This window comes from Parasteatoda tepidariorum, chromosome 5 (assembly GCF_982258835.1).
Source record: "Parasteatoda tepidariorum strain Cologne lab strain chromosome 5, Ptep-v5.0, whole genome shotgun sequence".
Taxonomy (NCBI): Eukaryota; Metazoa; Arthropoda; class Arachnida; order Araneae; family Theridiidae; genus Parasteatoda; species Parasteatoda tepidariorum.
The window spans coordinates 53,076,294-53,098,431 of NC_141759.1; the positions used below are offsets into that span (position 1 = coordinate 53,076,294).

At 28.5% G+C, this 22,138-nt stretch overlaps 1 protein-coding gene across 4 annotated transcripts in view; it reads left to right on the plus strand.

Annotated features, from left to right (window-relative positions):
* Window positions 1-653: 653 nt before the first annotated feature.
* Window positions 654-22,138, plus strand: part of LOC107452834 (androgen-induced gene 1 protein) — a 42,892-nt gene continuing 21,407 nt past the window's right edge. Inside the window, exon 1 of one of the 4 annotated variants that reach the window (XM_016069443.5) lies at window positions 654-840. The gene's annotated coding sequence lies outside the window, so the exon portion shown is untranslated. Of the gene's footprint in view, window positions 841-9,663; window positions 10,107-13,211; window positions 13,369-22,138 lie in introns of those variants that run through there. The other 3 variants (XM_016069442.5, XM_016069440.4, XM_016069441.4) reach the window with 3 other exon arrangements.

Sequence of the window (22,138 nt, forward strand, 5' to 3'; positions counted from 1 at the left end):
ACGTTTTTAAATTTAATCAAATGACGACTGTATTCTATAAAATTCATAGTAAAGTATTCTTTAGGAATCAGTTGTATTCAAAACTGTTGACCCCGAAACTCTTCGAAGAAAAATATTCGTACCACAAATAAAAAATTTTTCTCCAAAATATGACATTTTTCCCTGTGCAATCTCTGTTATATTTATAATTCTTCAAAATCAATATTCTTAAAAAAAGAAACATTCTTTCAAAAAATGAATTTAAAATAAGGAGATTTTAATGTCTTGGGTGATAAATGCCCTTCTCCTGCTCCCCCATGCCAGCAAAAATAAGCCATTTGGTTCTGTTCTAGCACTGTGAATTCAGCTGTTGAAAATAAACCTAATTTAAGATTATAGGTGATAAAACGATGGAAAAAAATTGGTTTTAACCTTCTAAATATTTTCAAAATGAAGTAGTATTTTATTGGTTAATGCATTCACAATTGTCTATACATTTAACTTTATTTTTAAGGCCGTGGTTCTGCAGAAAGAAAATCGATCATTTAAGGTTCCCTAACCGAAAAAATTAAGAACTGCTGATTTAACTCATGAACGAAGATGAAAGAAAATCATGATTAGAGGCTTGGTGTGGATTACGTACGTGTACTTGAATAAATTTGCTTTTTCATCGTCATCGATTGTGATGATGTGTTAAAATAAAATATAATTATTGCGCATCCTTCAAAATTAAAGCTAAATAGCTGAATGTTTCGATAAGAAGTTATTTGTGCAAGTCATATTTACTAATTTTGCAGCATAAGAAAATTGCACTTCTCCTTTCCAACAAGCATTTTTAAAATCGTTCTGTAGAAGGAACTAGTAAGTTTGTTTTTATTTCATATGAAAGGAAGAGCGTTTTTCTTTTGTAAAGTAATTTATTTTTCACAAAAAAACTTGAAATCGTACTTTTCATAATACCACTTTTTAGGATTTATTTTTTATGTGTAAATAAGTAAAATAAAAGGCAAAAACTATAAATATGGATTGCTACGTCATCATGGAAGAAAAAACGAAATCCAACAGAACTGTCAATTTGGACAAATATAATTCAACCTCTCTTGTGTGTTTGGATAATCATCTTAACTGTTCTAAATTGTAAGTTTGCATTAATTTGAAAATAATTGTGAAAATAAACTCTCTTATTGTGGAAGTATGTATTAACTTACATACTATGTATTAACTACGTATGTATTAACTTACACTCAAGAAAGTTTTGATGACAAATTCTGTTTCACCTTCATGGGTAATTTACATTTATATATATAAGAGTTCAGGTAATCCAAGAGTAAACCCTGAAGTTTCAAGTGCCGAGAAAATGTTTTCAAAATAGCAAAATATGGCAGGATTACTTCCCTAAAGCGTAATCCTGAGTAATCCAGCTATGATTTGTTTGCATTATGATCTATTTTTAAATTTTTTTTTAAACGTTTTACTCTTTATGGTTTTCTCTAAATTTATTTGAAATCACCTTTTCTATATTTTAAATAACCAATGGTGGTTAAACAGAACTTCCCGGGGAAAATTTCTTCCGCGGTATAATGTTCTCTAAGCCATTTGACTCAAAATGTTTATCAAATATATAGTTTAATTTTTTATCATTATTTTGTATCAATTTAAGTCAAAATAAGTGAAAAATATTATATGTAGCATTTTAATATTTTATGAATTTCAGCGTAAAACGTAGACGTCTTTTTCTGTGTTATCTTCTAAACACTTCCAAACAATAATTTTTTAAATACTCACTTATTTGTAGTTATCCAGTTCTGAGAGAAACAGTCATTCATCAATGAAATTTGTTTAATTTACAAAATCAATTATTGATAAATTTTTGAATATAAATGAAAATTTTTTTCCTTCTAATGACTTTTTTTTGGATTTTATATTTTAATACAAATAAATTTCTAATAATCTAACAGTATTTTTTAGTAACTATTAGACTGATCTGTATAATTTAAAAATTACAAAATATATTTTTGCTTGTAATTAGAGAGTCAAAAAAAAAAAAATTGTAAACGAGACATCATTGTTCCATTTGCATCAGAGGGTTAAGAAATATATTAAAAATAAAACTTTCAACTTTCATGCAACGTATAATATTTTGTCGTGTAGAACATTATGTAGCCAAAAAATATTTTGGTGTACATTCCAAAATATTTTAAATTGAGAGAGAAAGAAGAAAAAAAAGATTTTTTTTTTCTTTCGAAAATGATTTGATAAATAGTGGCTATTTAAAATCGATTTCTGATTTTCAAATTTCCAATTTTACCATTTATTATGAAATAATAGCAGACAATTTTAGATACCCACCTTTTTGGGGGTAAGATCGACAGTTGAGCAAATTTTGAAAACTCCTATTTCTAATATATGATCTCATTAAAAGATTATATTACATTATAGATTATAGTACATTAAAAGATTATATTAATTATATAACTCTTATCGTGAGTAAGATAATCAATTTAAGAGAGAGGTATTAGAACAATCAATGCAGATTAGCCTCATGCGGTAAATAAGATATGGATATAACATTTATTTTCATTGTATAGCAACTTGAATAATTTTCTTTTTTGCATAGTCAATTTTGTATTTTTGTCGTCCAAAATTTTTGCTACTTTATAAAAGTTTTTTTTTGGGGGGTTGTTATAATACTATCTAGCAATTTTTAAATACGTTTGAAAAAGTTGTTGTGAAAATTGTATAGGGTAATTGGAAAAATTGAATACTTTTATCGTACCTCTTTTTTTCCCAATTTATTAATTTCGTTGATTTTTTATTCTACGCAATAATTATACAAAATAAACGGTTTTGATATCAAGTAATTATCAAAACGATTTAAATTAGTTTAATATTATACATATCGATTTACTCAAAAGTAATAAACTTTATTTCAAAAATACTGGATCAAAGAAGATAAAATCCTCTAACCAAATATGTGTGATCATGAGGTAGATATACGTTTGAAAATAATTGGAGGTCTTGGGGAAATATAATAATAAGCCACATTTTCAAATTATATTAAAGAGCGTTTTTCTATGTACGGTTTTGGGTGAAAATCTCAATATTTTTCCTTCAGGCAACAAGATGTTTATGTGTATCGTGCTGTCACCTGGCGGAAATTTCTGACACTTGTAAATACTTATCTGAAAACGATAGTAAAGGAGATTTTAATGTAAAAATGTCATCTTTTTGAAAAGTGTAACTTATCAACACATTTGCTCAAGCCCTTCAATTATAAAGGTTTACCTTAAAGGATATTTCTTATGAAAACGTTTTCCTCAAGAGTTTATGATTTTTTTCTTAAAATAAAATACTGAGAGGGCTGTAAAATTAAAAAAAAAAAAATATATATATATATATATATGGTTTTATTGTAAAATAAACGCGATTTTAACTCATAATTGCCTGGGATATATTTTTGTTGTTCGTTCTAGATAAAAAAAAAAATATGACAACTTTTTTCTTGATTCAAGGCATGCTATTAAATGAAAGAAATGAGTGCAATATAATTAAAAAAAAATTTACATGCATTTATAGATAATACATAGGAAATATTCGAAATAATTTCTTTTAATATCTCTTTTTATTCCTTCCAGCAATCATATCGGTCTCAGCGTTTTAAATATTTCCTCCCTTCTTAATAAATTCTCATGGGGCCATTTCTATTGCATGCGATAAATAAATATGTTTTCATAATAAACATTTTCAACGTTTATAGCGACATTTTGAAATAAACCAAAATTCCGCTTATTTTAATCCTTTTCAGCTTAAGTATATATACCAGAAACAAATTCATACTAAGACTAAATATAGCAGAAGGACTGTAAATTTAACAGTTGGACATAAAGGCTAATTTAAGAATATTAGAGTTGAAAGAGGAAAAATCTTCATTTCTCTAATTAAATATTTTAAATATAGTTTTTTATGAGTTATAACGTTCATAATTATTTTAAACTTCATTTATAAAGTTGGGGTTCCGCCGAAATAAGGTTAATTATTCAGGGTTCCGTAGCCAAAGATCATGGATCAAGATTACGAAAGGCACGACTCAGTGTCCAGTTACAATTCCTTACAAAAATATAAATTTCCTTTATAAAAAAATATTTAAATATAAAATATTTAGTGTTCAGCCAAGAAATTTAAGCAGTTATTAAATAAAATAGGTTTAAGCCTTTTTAATCAACATAATTCAGCTGAGTAAAATAATGCTCAATTTTAATGATGAAGCTGAGTAACAATTAAAATCTTATTATGTAAAGCTTACATAATATGAAAACTAGGCTGATTGGGAAAGGCTTATATGTTCAAGAAGGGGATCATAAATCTGTATCCAGCTGTAAGCATAACAGTTTTCTATTAAAAGTAATAGAACTTTCCCATTTCTTATAAAATATAAGTACAAACCCCGCTATAGTGACCTCCCGGATATAGTGAACGAAATGTTCGCTCCCATGCCTTGATACTCACGTATAATGTTATTTTTTGTGGATATAGTGAACCAAAAAAGAGAGGAAGTTGGATATTAAGAACTTTTTTCTGTCTTAGACTCATTTTCTTCTCTTTTTTTTTTTGTAATAATTTTGAAATTTCTACTTCAAAATAAATACATATAACGATTTTTAAAACCATCTATATCATGGAATGTAGCAACAAGCATTTTTTCTTGTTTGCTTCATTATTGAATTGGTTCAGCATTCAAAGAAGCCGCCATCTTCCAGCATCTGGACAAATGCTTAAAGTCAAAGCCGATGAATTCGCTAAGCTAATTGGTGAGACTACTTTTATGTGCTCGAATGGCTGGTTAGACAGGTTTAAAAAGCGGAATAACATAAATTCAGGAAAAATTATTGGAGAAGCGGGAAAAATACTTCCATATCTGAAGTTGAGGATTGCTCATCAGCTAAACATTAATATTTTTTTGCATGCAAGACGAAGAGCAATTAAAAATATAAGTTAACACATTTTTTGTTACTACGTATTATGTTTCAGTCCTTTTTGTATTTCATTTTATTGATCATTGATTGAAATAATGTGTAATAAAAGGGGTGAGTTAGGAACTATTAGTTAAAATTGGTTGCGAAACGGATATAGTGAAGTTCCGGCTATAGTGAACCAAAATTTCGGTCCCCTGAATGTTCACTATAGCGGTGTTTGACTTTATTTACTTTTTTTATTCCCATTGCATTAATAATAAAAAAGTAAAATAGTATTATTTTAATATGCTTTCTGCCTCGCAGCATTCATATTGTAAAAAACAGGCTATTCTGAAGTTCAGTTTCAATACTTTTTTTTAATTTTGTAAATAACATTTTGTCATTAAAACTAAATTTATAAATTAAGTTGTAAAATAAGATTTCCTTATACATTTTGAGTCAATTAGATTTTATGCAAATTTTTTTAAAAATACTTACTGAATACGAAAATATAACTTTGTGACGAGTTAAACACGTCTTTGCACTTGCATTATTTGTTTCAATCTATAAAACCCAGGGTGCTATAGAAAACAGGGTGCCTAGCCAAATCTTTCAACAAAAAATAAGCATCTTTTAAGTACTTTTTAAGCACTCAAAAATATTTTTAAGCACTATATACATTAACAAAATGCAAAATAATTTTCAAAGACTTTACATCATCAGGATAAAATAACTCGTTTCTGGCAAAAAAAAATTTTTCTTAAATATATTAGCTAACATAAAAAGATCGAAAGATTTTTCAGTTGGATTTCAGAGGGTGGAAAATGAAGCCTGAATTTGAGATTATCTTGCAAAATGCAACAGAGTTGCACAAAGAGTGCTAGAATCTCACCGAACCCAACTCAATAGGCGCACATGAGGACTCGCAAATATTTCATCAAACATGTAAAATGATTGGACCGACGCTACATACAGTACAGATCGACGGTAAGCCGAAATGGATTGTGGTTGAATGAATTGTGAAAACGTTGAATAGAACATTGTGAAAACCACGCTTTTGCATAATACGTGGCGAAAATCGACATGGTAGAGAAAAAAATCTAATTTTCGAAAAGGGAATATTAAGCACTTTTTAAAAACCTCAAATGAAAAAAAGCAACTATAAGGGCTTTTAAAAGACGAAAATCGAAAATAAGCACCTTTAAGTACTTTTTAAAAACGCTACGCACCATGGAAAATTGTAAGTTAAGTTTCATTTCATACTGTATAAATAAAATTTATCGGAGTTAATTTAGAATGCTTTCAATTGCAAATTAATACCGGTGGCATGACATGGTTTCTGTGTAAACAAATTGATAATATTTACAAGGTCGCTATTACAAAAAATTCAAAACAGAAAATTATAATAAGTAGCTTAATAAGTAGCTTAAAATTTTGGGAATGTTTATGTTAGACATTTGGTGCTTTCAATTAAATTTTTCAAAGAGAAAAAAAAATTTCATTAATAAAAATTCTAAACAAAATTAATTTTCATATACTACTAAGGTTTGTGTCAACTGTGTTTTACTATATATAACAGAGAAAAATAAAAGAAACATGACTGACATAATTTTTATTAAAAAAAAAAGAAAAAAGAAAAAAAAAGCACACACACACATACAATGTACTAAAACTCACTCAACTGTTCATAGAGATATGAAAATTTTTAACATCTAACTATAGGTAACCTTCATTCAGATCTTTTTTCAGTATGCACAGTGCGCAAAAAAAATACAAAAGGACTACCCTCAATAACTTTTGATCTAATTATCGGATCTTCGCGTTCTGGGACTCACTCGTAACGGTTCAAGAGGATGACCTAAAATATACTAATTAATTAGTACAGACGATATTTTTAATTAACGAAATCAGACAACAAAAAAAAACGTACTTCTCTGAATAAACATATGTTATCTTCGACGAAGGCGGATTTCTAATCCCCAAAATAAAGGCCGAATCTGGGAAATATGGTTCTCATAGTTTGATCAGGAGAGCGGACCAAAATTTGGACCCCTTAATGTTAATTTTACTTTTTGCGGTTTTCGCCATATCTCGAGAAATTTTAAGCGAATCGAAAAAATTTTGCACACAATTATAAATTTTGTTAATCCGAAGATTATTGTTTCACGCAAAAAATAAATTTTAGTCAGTATTTATTATTTTTCATTTTTTTATTTTATAGTAGTTGAAAAACATTTGAATTGTAAGATATACATTTTTCTATATCATTTGAAGGAATGTAATTTTAAATGACAAAACACAAAATTTCAGCGAAATCGGTCGAATAGTTTCTGAGAATTTGTATCGTGAATAAAATTTAGCAAAGGTTGTATTTTTAAACTTCGATTTCTCAGGAACTATTCATCCGATTTTGCTGAAATTTTGCCGTTTGCCATGTAAAAATGCTATCTTTAATATCATTTAAAGCATTGCATACATTACATTTCAAACAATTTTCGACCAGCATTAAATGTAATTAAAAATGAATATTCACAAACTTTTTTTTTTTTTTGCGTGGAATTATCTGTAGCTAAACAAATTTTATAATTTCGTGTATAAATTTTCCAATTCGTCTAAAAATATTTCAATATATGGCGAAATACACAAAAAGTAAAAGTAACATTAAGGGGTCCAAATTTTAGACTGCACTCTGACCAAACTATATGGACCATATTTCCCAGATTGCTGCTACCTTCTATATATTAGGGGTCAAAAAATCCGAATCAGTCTTAAAAAAGGGTATGTGTATTTAGCAAAAGTACGTTTTTGTGTCTGATTTCGTAACTTAAAATATCGTGTGCACTTATTAGTTAGTATATTTGAAATCACCCCTTCAAACCATTAAGATTGTGCCCTAGAACGTGTAGATCTGACTATTTGATCAATAGTTATTGAGTGTACTCCGTTTTTTACTTTGCGCACTGTACCTTACAAAGCAGTCAGACAAATGTTGATTAGTAGCTTATGTAAATGTTCCGGTACAACATTTCCATGGAAAGCTTGCTCAAATACTTTCACGATAGCTCATTGGGATTATAATCTAGAGGGAAAAAAACACAATTTTTATTAATGCAGTCAAGTGCTATAAATGCAACAAAAGTTGTTCTAATGTTCGTAAATGTAACAGTAATACAGAATACACTTAATTACAAAATGTAATTTATTTTATAAAATTAAGCAATCGATACACTATTTATTGTACATTTCCTTATGTTGCAGTTACTGCTTATTCGGCTTCAAAAAAAAAACAAGCCTTAAAAAAAAGAAAGAAAAAAAACTCTTTTTTAGTTAGCTAGAGAGGAAGAAAAATGAAATGCTAAAGTGAATTGTGCTTTTGGTCTGACAAACCACAAGGCAGGATTTTATTTCCAAAAAGAAAGTGATTTGACTGCCACGTGAGCAATCTGATTTTCAACGACAGTTTCATTAGGTATGGTGAAAAATAAAACAATTAAAACTAATTCATTAAATAATTAGCGAGTTTTAGTCAGCGATAATAACAGTTAAAAAAAAGTAATAGCAACAGCAAGATACACGTGAACATTTATTCATTCAACAATTTCTGCCATGTTTAATTATGGGAAAACATTTAACATTCAAAAGCAATGAAAAAAAAGCCACACCAGATTAAGAAAACAATTCTGCGCGACACTCCAATCAAAAAAATTGACTTAATTGATTGATAAACATGTCGGAAAATCTCAACCAGCCCATATATTCCAATTTGACCAGAAACTTTAAACCTTAGTAACTTTTTTAATAATTCCAAAAATATTAAAAATTGTCCTTTTTTCAAAACTTTCGAACTAGTCCTTGTCCTCTTTTCAAAAAAAAAAAAAAAAAAAAAAAAAAAAAATCATTTAACCTTTTTTTTCAAATACAATTTTAAAGTAATATAAAATCATCATATTTCAAAATAAGAGTACGTCAGAATTTTTTTTCATTTAAAGATATGAAATATATAACAAAAATATGGGATATCGTTACGGCTTATTAGTTGATATGAGAGTCCGATTTGGACAATTCTTGGACGTGACAATTCTTGAATGTGTAATCTTGTTGAAATGTGTTAAAAGTTACCGACTGCGACTGAAGAAGAGACACATGAGCACACTAAGTATCCTTAAATTTATTCCATAATTTTAAAATATTTGATTCAAACGCATCAAATAGTGCGTAAAGAAAAGAACAATGAAATTCAGAAAATGGGGTATGAAATTTTATTTTAATTAAACAGACTTCTTTAACTTTTCTCAACAATCTTATCAGGGATTCAATTTTGATGGTGACAAAAATCATTAAAGCTTATTTCTACAAAACCACACTTTCATTCAAGTCATTGAAACAAAGAAATGTGAAAGAAGAATTCACTCTTAATATTTAATTACTTTCCTCGAAAAAGAAAATATCATAAGATGCATTCATAGACACCATTTCCTTGTTAGAAGACGAAAAAGGTCAAAGCGTTTTTCTTTTTCCTGAGAAGGTCTGTATTTGTATAGAGCGTTCGTTCCGTCCGTACAGTTCCAAATTTTTTTGAGAATGGTGACGTACTTCCTTCTACGTAATTCCGTTCCCAAATGATGCGCATTTTTTTGCTGTTTTGTTTATTTTGATTAAATCAAGGCAAATCGAGGAGGAAAAAAAAAAGCTTTGAGATAATCTTTTGAATGTAGACACGGTCAGTTAGAATCATGGGAGATATTAAAGAAACATGTCAACACGCTGTTGAGCGCATGAAAAGTTTTCCACATAGAATCGTATTAGATAATGTTCCGTTTAATAGTTTAGAAAAAAAAAACATGAAATAAAAGACAGACGACGGAAAGTGTGGGATTAAGCTAGAAAACTTAGATTTAAAATCAAAACTATTCTTGAAGAATTAATGGTCACTAAACTAGAAATGGATAACTCAACCATGAATATAAACAAACACTTTAGAAGAAAACTTAAAAAATTATGGAAGAAATTTTTTTAAACTTTTTTTAAATAACTGTTAGGTTATTGAAAAATGCATTTATTATGTTTCCTTGAAATTTCCCATGATTTTTCGGGAGTTTTATCCTCGTCAAATGCTAGCGCTACTGCGTCCCAACTCCCAGAAGAATTAAGTAAAGGGGATAGTGATCAATAAAGGTATGTTAAAATTTTATTATTTCGTTTAAAATTCCCATATCTGTAGTTTATTTATGACTTATTTTAGAAAGTTACTTAAATTTTCATTTATTATAAAGGGTCACCGGCGCCTTTCTGAAACTTTTTCAGATTAGAAAAAGCATTAATCAAAATCAATGTATCAAAAATGAGCATTGAAATAAAATATGGCAACATAGTCTCAAGGCCACCTGTAGGGGGCCTCTGTAGGGGTCAAGGAACTGGTCTTGCATCAGAAGGGTTCTGGGTTGGAATCCCGGGCAAGGCATGGATGTTGTTTCATTCTTTGTACTATCTGTTCCCTTACTGTGGGAGCAACGTTGGTCCAACTAATATGGTGCCCCTGTAAGAGTGACTATCAAAAAAAGTCTCAGGGATATGGCGCCTTTTCATTAAGAGTAGTAGTGTATGAGCCCTTTTTAAAGTTTCGTAACGGATTTACGAATTTATCTTTTTTTTTTTTGACGATTAAATTTTAACATTAAGCCAGCTATCTCATATTATCAATGCTAATACAATATCTCTTAATGCGGTGCGAGAAGGAAACATGATTCATTCAAATAGCTTAAAATTAAATATAAATGTTTTTTATTATTTAAAAAATAATTTTGCCTTCATCTAATATTTTTAAATTCAGTTTTAATAATTAAATTAGAATTTATTTTAAAGAAACAATAAACATATCCTATATGTCAGTTTGCTTTAACTATGCAGCTGCTGTTATAACACGAATGTAAAAAATCTAAAATTGGAATTTTCGGTCAAAAATTAGTTTACTATTTCCGTAATTTAAAAAAAAAAATTATACTTTTCAGTTGGAAAATGAGTTTCAAGAAATTAATAATATCAGTTTATTCTATTTTTGTTTAATGCAACACTAAATTATTATATTACAAAATAAATACAATAGTGCTTTGATTATTTATTCGCTATCGCAACGAACTATAGGGGGCGTTGTTGTATGGGACGAATACCTACGATTTCTATATGACTGTCATTCAGTTACTCTGGAGACGTCTTTAATGTAGCGCGTAGCATTGTAACGTTCCTTCTTTATTGTGGCTCATTAAATTTAAAAAAGAAAAATGTTTGATATTCTTTCGTATGCAAACGAAAACAAAATGGTATCTCTTTTTTTTTTTTTAGAGAAGGAACATCCAAAACACATCGGAAAAATATTTGTAAATAAACAGAAAAAATATGTATCTTCTTATTGGAGCTAAAACCTAATGCCTGAAATAGTTTTACTAAATTTAATGATATAACATGAAGGGCCTATTTAAACTTTACATTCCATAGTTTTAAGAAACATATTACTTCAAACATTAAAATAAGCAAAAAATATACATAAGCCTCATAATTTTACATAATTTAATTTTGTAAAAAAAGTATTTTGACAACAATTTTTATCAAAAAACTGTAAGTTTCAATAAAAATCATTATTTAGAAACTAAAAAACGTAAAATAAAGAATGCTTACGAAAAAAAAAAAAAAAAATAGAAAAAGAAGGGAAAAAAAACGGTTCTAAAAATTCCTCACATTAAAATGAAAAATTTAATTTTTTCTTATACATAATCGGACGCAGAAAATCATTCTACAGAAAATTATCATCAAATAAGAAAAAAAATTATTTACAAGTAAACTTTTTTATTTTATAAATTATAACACTTACCTGCTTTATAAATCCGGAGAATTCCAAATGAAATGTTCTTCGTTTGAAAATTTTATTATTAATAATACATACATAGATTATCCCTTCATTACTTTTAGATAACATATCACGCAGCAAAATTTTATAATGGTAAGATCTCGATATGAATTTTAATACGTAGCTTAAAAACAGAATAGCTGAATTCTAGTTGAAATTATTCTTTCAAAACTAAAATATACTTACCAAGAAAACGATAAATATTTATTAATAATCAGCACAAATGATACTATTGCAATTCGGATGATTCTTTATTGTTGTTTTCCGAATTATATAGATACAGAAATATTTATTATTCTATATAACTATTACAGTTCTGTATGTTCTGAATTCACATTTATTCATTGGAATGAAGAAAGCAATGTTGGCTTCACTTTAATTTATAATGAATTGAAGACAGACAAAATCCCCAAATCGGAAGTTATCAGTTTGTTGATAGTAGAAGTTAAACATTTTGAGCAATTTTTCTTCAAATGTCTGGCGTGTTTCTGAATGATTTACCAATGCTCTGGAGAGTTTTTTCAAGTTCTTCGGCCTTTTCCTTAGGGAAATTTTGTTTCTTATTTGCTGCTTAGAAAATGGCGTCTGACTTTGCCAATGATTCTGATGGAACTAAATGATAACTTAATAAATTAATGCCTGATATTCTCAGGCTCCCGCTAGAGGGCGTGCTCAAGTGTTGCGATCACGAATTATATTGCTTTATAGGTATTTCGCCGCTTCTCTTACCAATTTTTTGGAAAGCAAAAAAAAATTCAAAAAAATCAGCATTTTTTTAAAAATTTTATTAATAAATACAAGGAACAAAAGCAAAACGTAATACACAAGTTTTAAGGTGAAATGTTAATTTTTTTAATGTGCAAAAAAAAATTTTATTTAACATTTGTTTACAATCTCGAGCAAATGAATGAAGGTGGTATGAAGGTGATGGCATGTCTTCGGATCATCCTCAGAGATGTTTCCCAGACCGTCGCCAATAGCTGATTGTGCAGCTCTAGTTCGACGTAAATGAACAACAACAACATCAAACTCACCAGAATTGCTTAATAACATTATTATCTTATGAAATACGGCAGATTTGAGCTCAGAAATTATCTAATTTACTTCTTTTATTGAAAACAAAATTTTGAAAGTATCGCCTCACAGAGTAAGCAATTGCAAACTTTCTAACCGGAACTAGAGCAGGTATTCAGCTCGAGATTGTTATTGTTTACATTTATATTGAAAACACCATCCATAGCACCATTTGTGCTAAGCTTTATATGACATTGTTTTTACGCCAGTAGTAAGATAAACCAAAATATTATGGTAAGCCTGAAAAATGTATTTCGTTGCCACCGGAAAATAGACACTTCATTTCCTGTTGCGGGTTCTTACAATCTACGTCTTTACTTCCAGTTTCCCAATATTGATGTTTATCTTCAAACTTCCATTCAGAGTCTTGCCATTTATCCTCAAGACATGTTCATTAAAACTATTTGGTTTGCCTAACATTTGTAAGTTATTTTTAAAAGAATCTTTTGCTTCTTTTTAGGCGTAAGTTTTGCAAAATATTTTTCGTATTATGCATGTTTTAAAAGCATATTTGTGCGGAGAAGCTTTTAAATTTATGTTATTTGGCGCATTTTTAATTACCTTCTTTGACATTGTATTAATAACAATAATCAAAGGAAACTTATCTTAAAATAAGGTCACAAAACAATGAATGTGGATGATGTTAAACTTTTTTGTGCAATCCTGCTATAATAATGCTTGTAATTTAGTTGAGAGTTTCTTTAAAAAAAAGTTAGATACAATTTCTGCAAGGCAAGAACTATTTTCATAACTAGATCTTTATTATTTTATTTTACCATAACCTTCTCTTCGTATATATTTTTTTATGTAGTTTAATAACTTGTCCCTTGTGTCTAGCATAAAATTCTTATCCCTTAATAACCTGACATGGCTAAAATAGTCTGAGTATGCAATTTAATTGTGTTGGTAGCCATTGAGGGTTGACTTAATTTAGTGTTAATATTATCAGAGTCAAATGAGCATACACTATTCCTAGATTTTTAAATTCTAAACGTGAGCTCATTTAGTTTTACTCAAATCTCTTGTCATTATTAAATTAAATCTGAAACAATTTTATATCATTGATGTAATTATTTCTGTAATTGAACCAATGTAATCTCATCTATGTTTCCAACAATATCAAAATTAGCATTTGTGAGGAAATTTTTCTAAATTATCTTATCACATTTTTATTTTGCTTGAAAAATGAATACTTGTAAGAAAAGATGAGAAATGAGATTTTTTAAAAATTTGCCTATAGCTGTAGTAATCGATTATTTAAGAATTTCAAAATCATTGGTAATTATAAATAAGTATAATTTTAAGCAGAGATACCATTAATACTGATTGGCAATTGCTTGCAGCTATTTAATCCTGATTGAAGGTGTAATTTTAATTATTTATCATCATAATTACATGTAATTTCAAAAACAAGCAATCATTATTATAATTCTGATTACGGAATAATTATTACTGTGTAATCAATAAAATTTCTACCACCTATGTCGTAAACTGAGCAGTGTTAGGTTTTTAACATGACGCATCAAAAATTCATAAACTGACAAAAACCTAGAGCAAGTTTCTTTTTTGTCATTGGGGATATTTTATAAGATATTAAATCATGCATAATCCTTACTTTATATGCTATTATAATTATGATTTATATTATATACCACACAAAAAACATTGCCAAAATTATTGAAATTCTTCTTCTTCTAAAAGCATGGTACTCTTAATAATTTAAGATCTATATTATTTGCTATATTATAATTATTATTTGGTTTATATCGGAGATAATAACCATGAGTTGTTAATGATTATCATTCTAAATATTGATATTTTCTTTTATGTTAAAATTTAGACAGATTTTTAATATTAAGTAAAATTAAAGTGGTTTCCAATAATTGCATGATCAGAACTTATTATTATACATTATTATTATTTTTTATTCTCAATATTTGATGTTATTAATTATATGCAGGGTAGCGCATGATATGTCTGATTGCATGAATGAGGTTTTGGGGGGAAATCTGACAGTCCTGTAAAAATTTTTGGTCTAAGAAAATTTCTAAAAAGTGTTGCTTTGTAAAATTTTTCCTTGTTAACAAATACATGTATCAATTTGTGTATTTATTAGTATGAATTCTAGAAGTTTATAAGTGGGGCCTAAAATTTAATTAAATTATTACTATTTCAATATATTTTGATGTATGCCTGTTTATTCAAGAACTGTATAAAGTCAAATGAATTTTTTTTGTTTTGTTATATAAACTTTATTTTCAAAAAAGAAATATTAGGCTATGAGAATTTTCTGCACTCCTGCTTATGTGTACTTTAATCATGACAATAATATTATGACCGTGGTTAGTAAACTAATTATAATTTACGAAAAATATAAATATTTGTTTAAATGATTTAATAATTTTTTCTATCAATTGATTCAAGGGTTTAATTAAATGACTAGCAATATTTATTACAGTTATTAGAATAAATTTCCTAATTAAATGTTATTTTAATTATATTAGTTTAAGTACGTTCGCATTCTACTCTAAGCAGCTCAGCATCAATTGAAAAAATAGTTTCAAATTTCAGTTTTATTCATACAAATCTAAAACAAATTTGGAGTACTGAGGATTTCAAAACAATTTTTTTGTAATCGCATGCCTCATGCCTGAGGGAAAGGAGGAGTTATAATGAAAGTAAATGAAAATTGATTTATTACATATTATGAATGAGAGTATTGTTCAGAGTTTTTTTTTTATAAGCTGAATGCTTTTGTATTTTCATTTTCAATAATTAAAGTAACAGATTGTATAAATTGCAATTTTACACATTTTTATTTATAATTATCTAATATTTTCTACTCCAAAATTTGGGATTTTGACAGTAATTGTCCAAAAAGTTGAATATCAAAATAATTCAAGAACATTATTGCTTGATCATTTGTAATTTTATATGTAAGTATGTTTATTTATAAATACTTATTTATAATAGATAATTATTCTACGAGAATTTTGGGTTTTGGCAATTATGCGAAACTATATCAAAAAGGAATTTTTGACATAACCTGGTTAAAACTATCAATAATCTAAAACTTGCTAACCCTGAAACTAAGGGATAGACTTTTCCTCATGGGTTTTGGTATGAAAAAAAGTAAGTATCAGGAAAAGTTATTCTTTAAATCAGATTTCGATTAATAACAAATTTATGCTAAACCTGTCACTGAATGCTCATTAAAAAATTTATTATGTTGCTGAATAAGAATATGTCTAAAATATTCTAGAACCATTCATAGAGGTGATTCAAATTTTACGTAAGCATATTATTGACAATTTCGGGCTCTCTCATAAGCAAAAATAAGCAACCCACTACCTTTCAGGTTTTGCTTTAAATTAGATTATAGTAATTTTGTTTTAGATTCAATTCCAATAAAAAGATGTAACGGTGCATTAGACAAAGTTTGTGTTTTAATTCATTTTATAAAATTTTGAGCAGAATATTTTTTAAGAAATTTGTGTAAACTAGGAGTGCCCTACCTTTTTAAGTCTAGAGCCACAACAGGTTGTCTGAAGAAAGACACCACACATATTTAGATCTGTTGATGGCAAATATGGTAACATTTATCTAAACATTACTGTTCTAAGTGGTATTTTTTTTAATTATCAATAAGCTTGCTTGCATAAAATTAAATGCTCTTAACTATTAGAATTTGTTTTAAAAAAAACTTATGCTTTTTTTTTAAATTTTTTTCTTCCCTCTACAAAAATAGATTTATCAAAAAAATATATAAATATTCTGGCCTGATTTAGCAATGAGGGGGGGGGGGTGCTCTAGGCACAGTTCCTAGGAACTGTCAGGGGCTCCATGGTCGTTACTTTAAACAAATTTACTTAATTGTTTTATTATGAAGTGTTTTCAAATTATTTATAGCATAAGTAAACTACTATAGATTATTAAATTTGAACTTATGTTTATTTCAATCTTTCTTAACTCAAATTCTAATAGACAATTCTTAAGGAAAAACACAAAAATAAATTATTTATAACATTAAGGGGGCCCTAGCCCCGGGGAACCTCTCAAGCCTTATGATAAATCTGATAGTGTTAACATGAAGTGTGAAAACAAAGTTTTTTTTTTTTTAGGTATCACACATAACAAAAGTTACTTTTAAAATAAATTCAACAAAGTACTACCACTCTCACTGAATGAAAGTATTAAAAAAAAATTTTTTATTCATATTTTAATATTAGGGAGACTGGAAAGTAATGTCGTTTCGGCGCATTGAATATTCGTTAGTCTTTAAAACCAATTCCTTTTTTTTTTTTTTTTTTTAATCTATTTAGATTCATTTTCAATCCGGCATTGAAAAGTTGTTGCTAACAACGGTGAATGCATTGATTAAAAATAAAATCTTGATATCAACTATCAAATGCACAGAAACGGCATCACTTTCCGCTCCCTCTAATATATTTCATTCGATGAAAAGTTACAAGGTTTAAACGAAAACCAAAAATTAAAACGAAACCGTTTTATAGATCAAAATAGGTACAATATTTATTTGGTAATATGCTTCAGCACATATTATTTTTAATTATTATATGTTTTACAATTTTAATGAATGTTAAACGGTAAAAGTTTTCTTTTTTTTCCCTAAAAAAATTACTTAAGCAACAAAAAATTGAACAAACCTACTAACAGTAAGCATGTTATTCTCAACTTTTCACGTTGACGTAAAATTGTATTATAATTAGGGATGTGGCGAATATTTGACCACTATTCGGTATTCAGCCATTTCGCCGAAAATTCGATTGTCTGTATGTTCGGTCAAGTGTTTTTAGACTTTGACAAGTTTTTTTGTTGGAATTTGTATAAATTTATAGAAAGAATGATCTAAAATCGTATTTTTAACTAAACATTCAAGTTCTAGAATTCATGTATTTGCACACGGCTTCTGAGAGAAGAATAACAAACAAACAAACAAAAAAAAAAATGAAGAATTGAAACTAATTTACTTTAAACTGTACCTTAAGTTTTTGTACTGCTTTTTTTAACCTACAATTTTTTCCGCAATTTTTGCTTTAAGAATTGAGAACGATTGTTTTTTTTCTTCTTCGTTCCATTTTTACAGTTTTGGTTAGAGCGACATTTTAACGAAGCGTTTTTGATATTCTTTATTCGTTTATCAATTTTTTCCTGTACGGTAATATAGATCAGCAGTTCCTTTTGTTTTAGGATGCTGAACCCTAAATGATCAAGCTTCTTTTGGCGGAACTCTGGCAATATAAAACAAAAGTCATTAACAGCTAAGAATAAAAAAATGAATATACATGTACATATACTAATTATTTTGAACATTTAGTATGAAGACGGAAATATTTTACTTTATGAATTTGTATGCTTTTATGCTGAAAATGATATAAATCAGCTAAATTAAAATTTAAAAAAAAGGAAGAAAACAAACTAATAAACGGTGAGTATAGAAACGTCACACTTTTATGTTGATTTTAGCTACTTTATTTTGAATTGAAAAACTTGATACGTATGTAATTTTTCATATATGCATATTTCAAAACAATGTTTCATTATTATTTTTTTAAATTTTGTTACTTTTAATTTTGGAAATACATAAATTTCATATAAACTGAAATACAAAATAAACTATGGATTACTGATTGGACATTAAAATAATTATTACTACTTAAAAAAAATCCCGAAACTCGTAATCCTTGTGATCCTTCCCCGAAACCCATTTTGGGAACTGCTGATACAGATAACCGAAAACAAAGAATACTTATTTTCAATGTTAAAGTTTTGTTTGTTAGAAATCAATTGTTTTTTTCCTTCTATTTATCGTACATTTTTTTATTAACTTTTCTTTTAATCAGCTTTTTTATTATGACTCAGCATTTTTTAAAGAGCGTTTCTAATGAACTTTATTCTTTAATAGCAACTTTTTCGAGAAATACGGCAATGTGAAAAGTTAAACACTGTTTTTGCATCCAGTTGTACTGGAGATTTCTTCAGTGTTGCATAGTAACATTCCTTCTTTATTGTGGTTTATTAAATTTAAAGAAGAAAAATTTGATATTCTTTCTAATGCAAGCGAATATAAAATGGAATTGCTTTTTTTTTTTTTTAGAGAAGGAACATCCAAAACACATCGGTAAAACATTAGTAAATAAACAGAAAAAAAATATGTATCTTATCTTCTTATTAGAGTTAAAATCTAATGTCTACGAAATCGCTATATTAAATTTAATGATCTATCATGAAAGGTCTGAACTTTACATTCCAAACTTTTCTAAATCATATTACTTCAAGCATTAAAATATGCAAAAAGTATACAGAAGCACATAATGTTATATCATTACATTTTATAAAAAAGTTTTTGACAACAATTTTTATCAGAAATTTAAAGTTTCAATAAAAAATCATTATTTATAAACTAAAAAACGTAAAATAAAGAATGTTTACGATAAAAAAAAATTAAAAAAATTCCTCATATTGAAATAAAAAATTTTCATATTGTTTTCATTTTTTTAGTCTTAAAGTTCCTAATCAGACCTAGAAAACCATTCCGTAGAGAACTATAATTTAATTAGAAAGAAAATTATTTACAAGTAAATTTTTTATTATAAAAATCGGAATACTTACCCGCTTTATAAATCCGGAGAATTCCAAAATGAAATGTTCTTAGTATGAAACTTTTATTCTCAAATAATATATATACACAGATTATTCCTTCATTACTTTAAGATGACATACCACACAATAAAATTTTATAATTGTAAGATCTCTATATAAATTTCAATATGCAACTTAAAAACGGAATAGCCGATTTCCAGTTGAAATTAATCATTTAAATTAAAAAAATACTTAACAAGAAAACGATAGAAATTTATTAATAATCAGCAAAAATTATACCATTTCAAGTAATCCGGATGATTCTTTATTGTTGTTTTTCGAATTATATAGATACAGAAATATATACTATTCTATAAAGAAGAATATTCTAAAACTTGCATTTCTGCACGTTCTGAAAGCATATTCATTGGAATGAAGTAATGTTGACTTCACTTTAATTTATAATGAATTGAAAACAAAAAAATGTATTTTACCGTAATACACACATCTGTAACAGCAAGCTATCATGAAATCGGAAGCTAAAAAGGAAATGTCAAGAAATGGTTCTGCAATGCAAATGTTGGGCACGTTCTGTTTCGGAATCAGCTTTAAAATTTTCGTTTGAGAATTAAGATTTATTTATTTATATTTTTGTTTCGCTTTTGTACATAATCGTTTGTTTTTATGATCTATATTTCTTTAAAAAGCGTTATTTTTTGGATAGTTTTTTCCGAGAAATATTTTTAGCATGGAAGTAGCTATTCAGCCAAATCACATTTCGTTACATTCCTAATTAATATATGAACTTTAAATACCTCATGGAAAGACAGCACTAACTGAACCTGAAAACTAACATTCGCCACGTGGCTAATCAACAGGAAAAGTGGCGGCTTAAATTAACGACCGCTCACTTCCCCCCCTTTTTTTTTTCTTCCATTAAAATGCTCAAATGTCTCAATTCAAAATTTTGTTCCTTCGGAATTCATGAATTTGTGATGGAAAGATTCGTGTGAAAGGAGAAATCTTTTTCAAATCATATATTTCAAGGTTGTTATGTATATATATTAAATGTATTTTTCCTCTCCAAATGTTTTTGAATAAATTTCTTTAAACTCCAGTATGTTAAACTAAATTTTGTCACAGATTTGTTATTTTTATTGTTTAACTTTTTATCGCCATAGAGTATTTCTAATATGAATTTTTATTAAAAAAGTAATCTAAACCAAGCAAAAAAGAAAAGTGCTAAAAAATGGGCTATTAAATGAAAAGGATCTATCGATATCGGTCACCGACTCTAAGGTCCTATCTATATCGGTTTGAGTGAAAAGTTGCAGCTAAGTTATTTTATTTTACAACCGTCGTTGAACAGCTGACCAATTTTTGGGTTTACGACTACAAATGTTCAACTACGTCGCCTTGTAATTTTGAACCCAATACAGAAGACAAGGGAACTCCTGGATCAAGTATTGCGAGAAATTTACCTCCGTGAGGGACTTTTTGATGGAACTAACCGCATTTGCGTTACATGGGGAGGGAGACCACGAGAACATCCCACGGTTAGCCTAACGGCAAAGGGACTCGAGCACAGGATCCGTCAACCTCTGAGGATTTTTCACGTCAGCACTGTGGTCGGGAAGATGCGAAATTCATATCGACCAGCCAACGCTGGGATTCGAACCCGGTTCACCTCATTGGAAGGCGAACGCTCAATCCCCTGAGCCATCGCGGCTCGCTACTAAGTTATTATTATTATTTTTTTACAACCGTCGTTAAACAGCCGACCCAATTTTTGGTTTTACGACTACTAATGTTCAACTCCGTAGCCTTGTTATTTTAACGTAATCCAGAAGACTAGGGAACTCCTGGATCAAGTATTGGGAGAAATTTAGCCTTCGTGGAGGAATTTTTCGATGGAACTAACCCGCATTTGTGTTACACGGAGAGGAAGACCACGAGAACCTCCCACGGTTAGCTTGATGGCAAGGGGACTCTGACCCATGATCCGTCTACCCCTGAGGAGCCATCGCGGCTCGCTACTAAGTTATTAGAGTTTACCGGTCACTGGCTACTAACTGAGCGTCAGCGCTAACTCTCAATAAAACGATGGGTAAAATCTTAGTATATGTTACACACTTGGGGCGATTTTGAAGAATGTCGCCACCACAGAAATGACGTTTTTACGATTGTCGCCAAAAATTTGCGTTGGTAAAACATAGAAGAAAACCTGGAAATGGCAAATATATACCGGGCAGTGGCACTTAATCTTAAAAAAACAGTGTAGAGAATACCGGGCAGTGCAGCACTTAACCTTAAAAAAACATGAGTGTAAGATATACAGGGCAATTGTATGCCCGGAAGTGGCACCAAAAAGAACATAACCATTAAAGAAACTCAACATATAGCAATATATAGACTCAAAACTATTAACGACGCTAAACAAGCTGATAAAAAAGATGCAATAATAATCATTTTGAAGTTACTCACCTTTAAAATGTGTATACTATTACATTTATTCAAAGTACCTTGAAATTTATCGTCGTTTAATTTTTTATCTTTAAGTCATCGTTTTGGAAACGGACAACAATAAAAAATTGACTTCACTATAATATGGACTCTTTTCATCCACAAC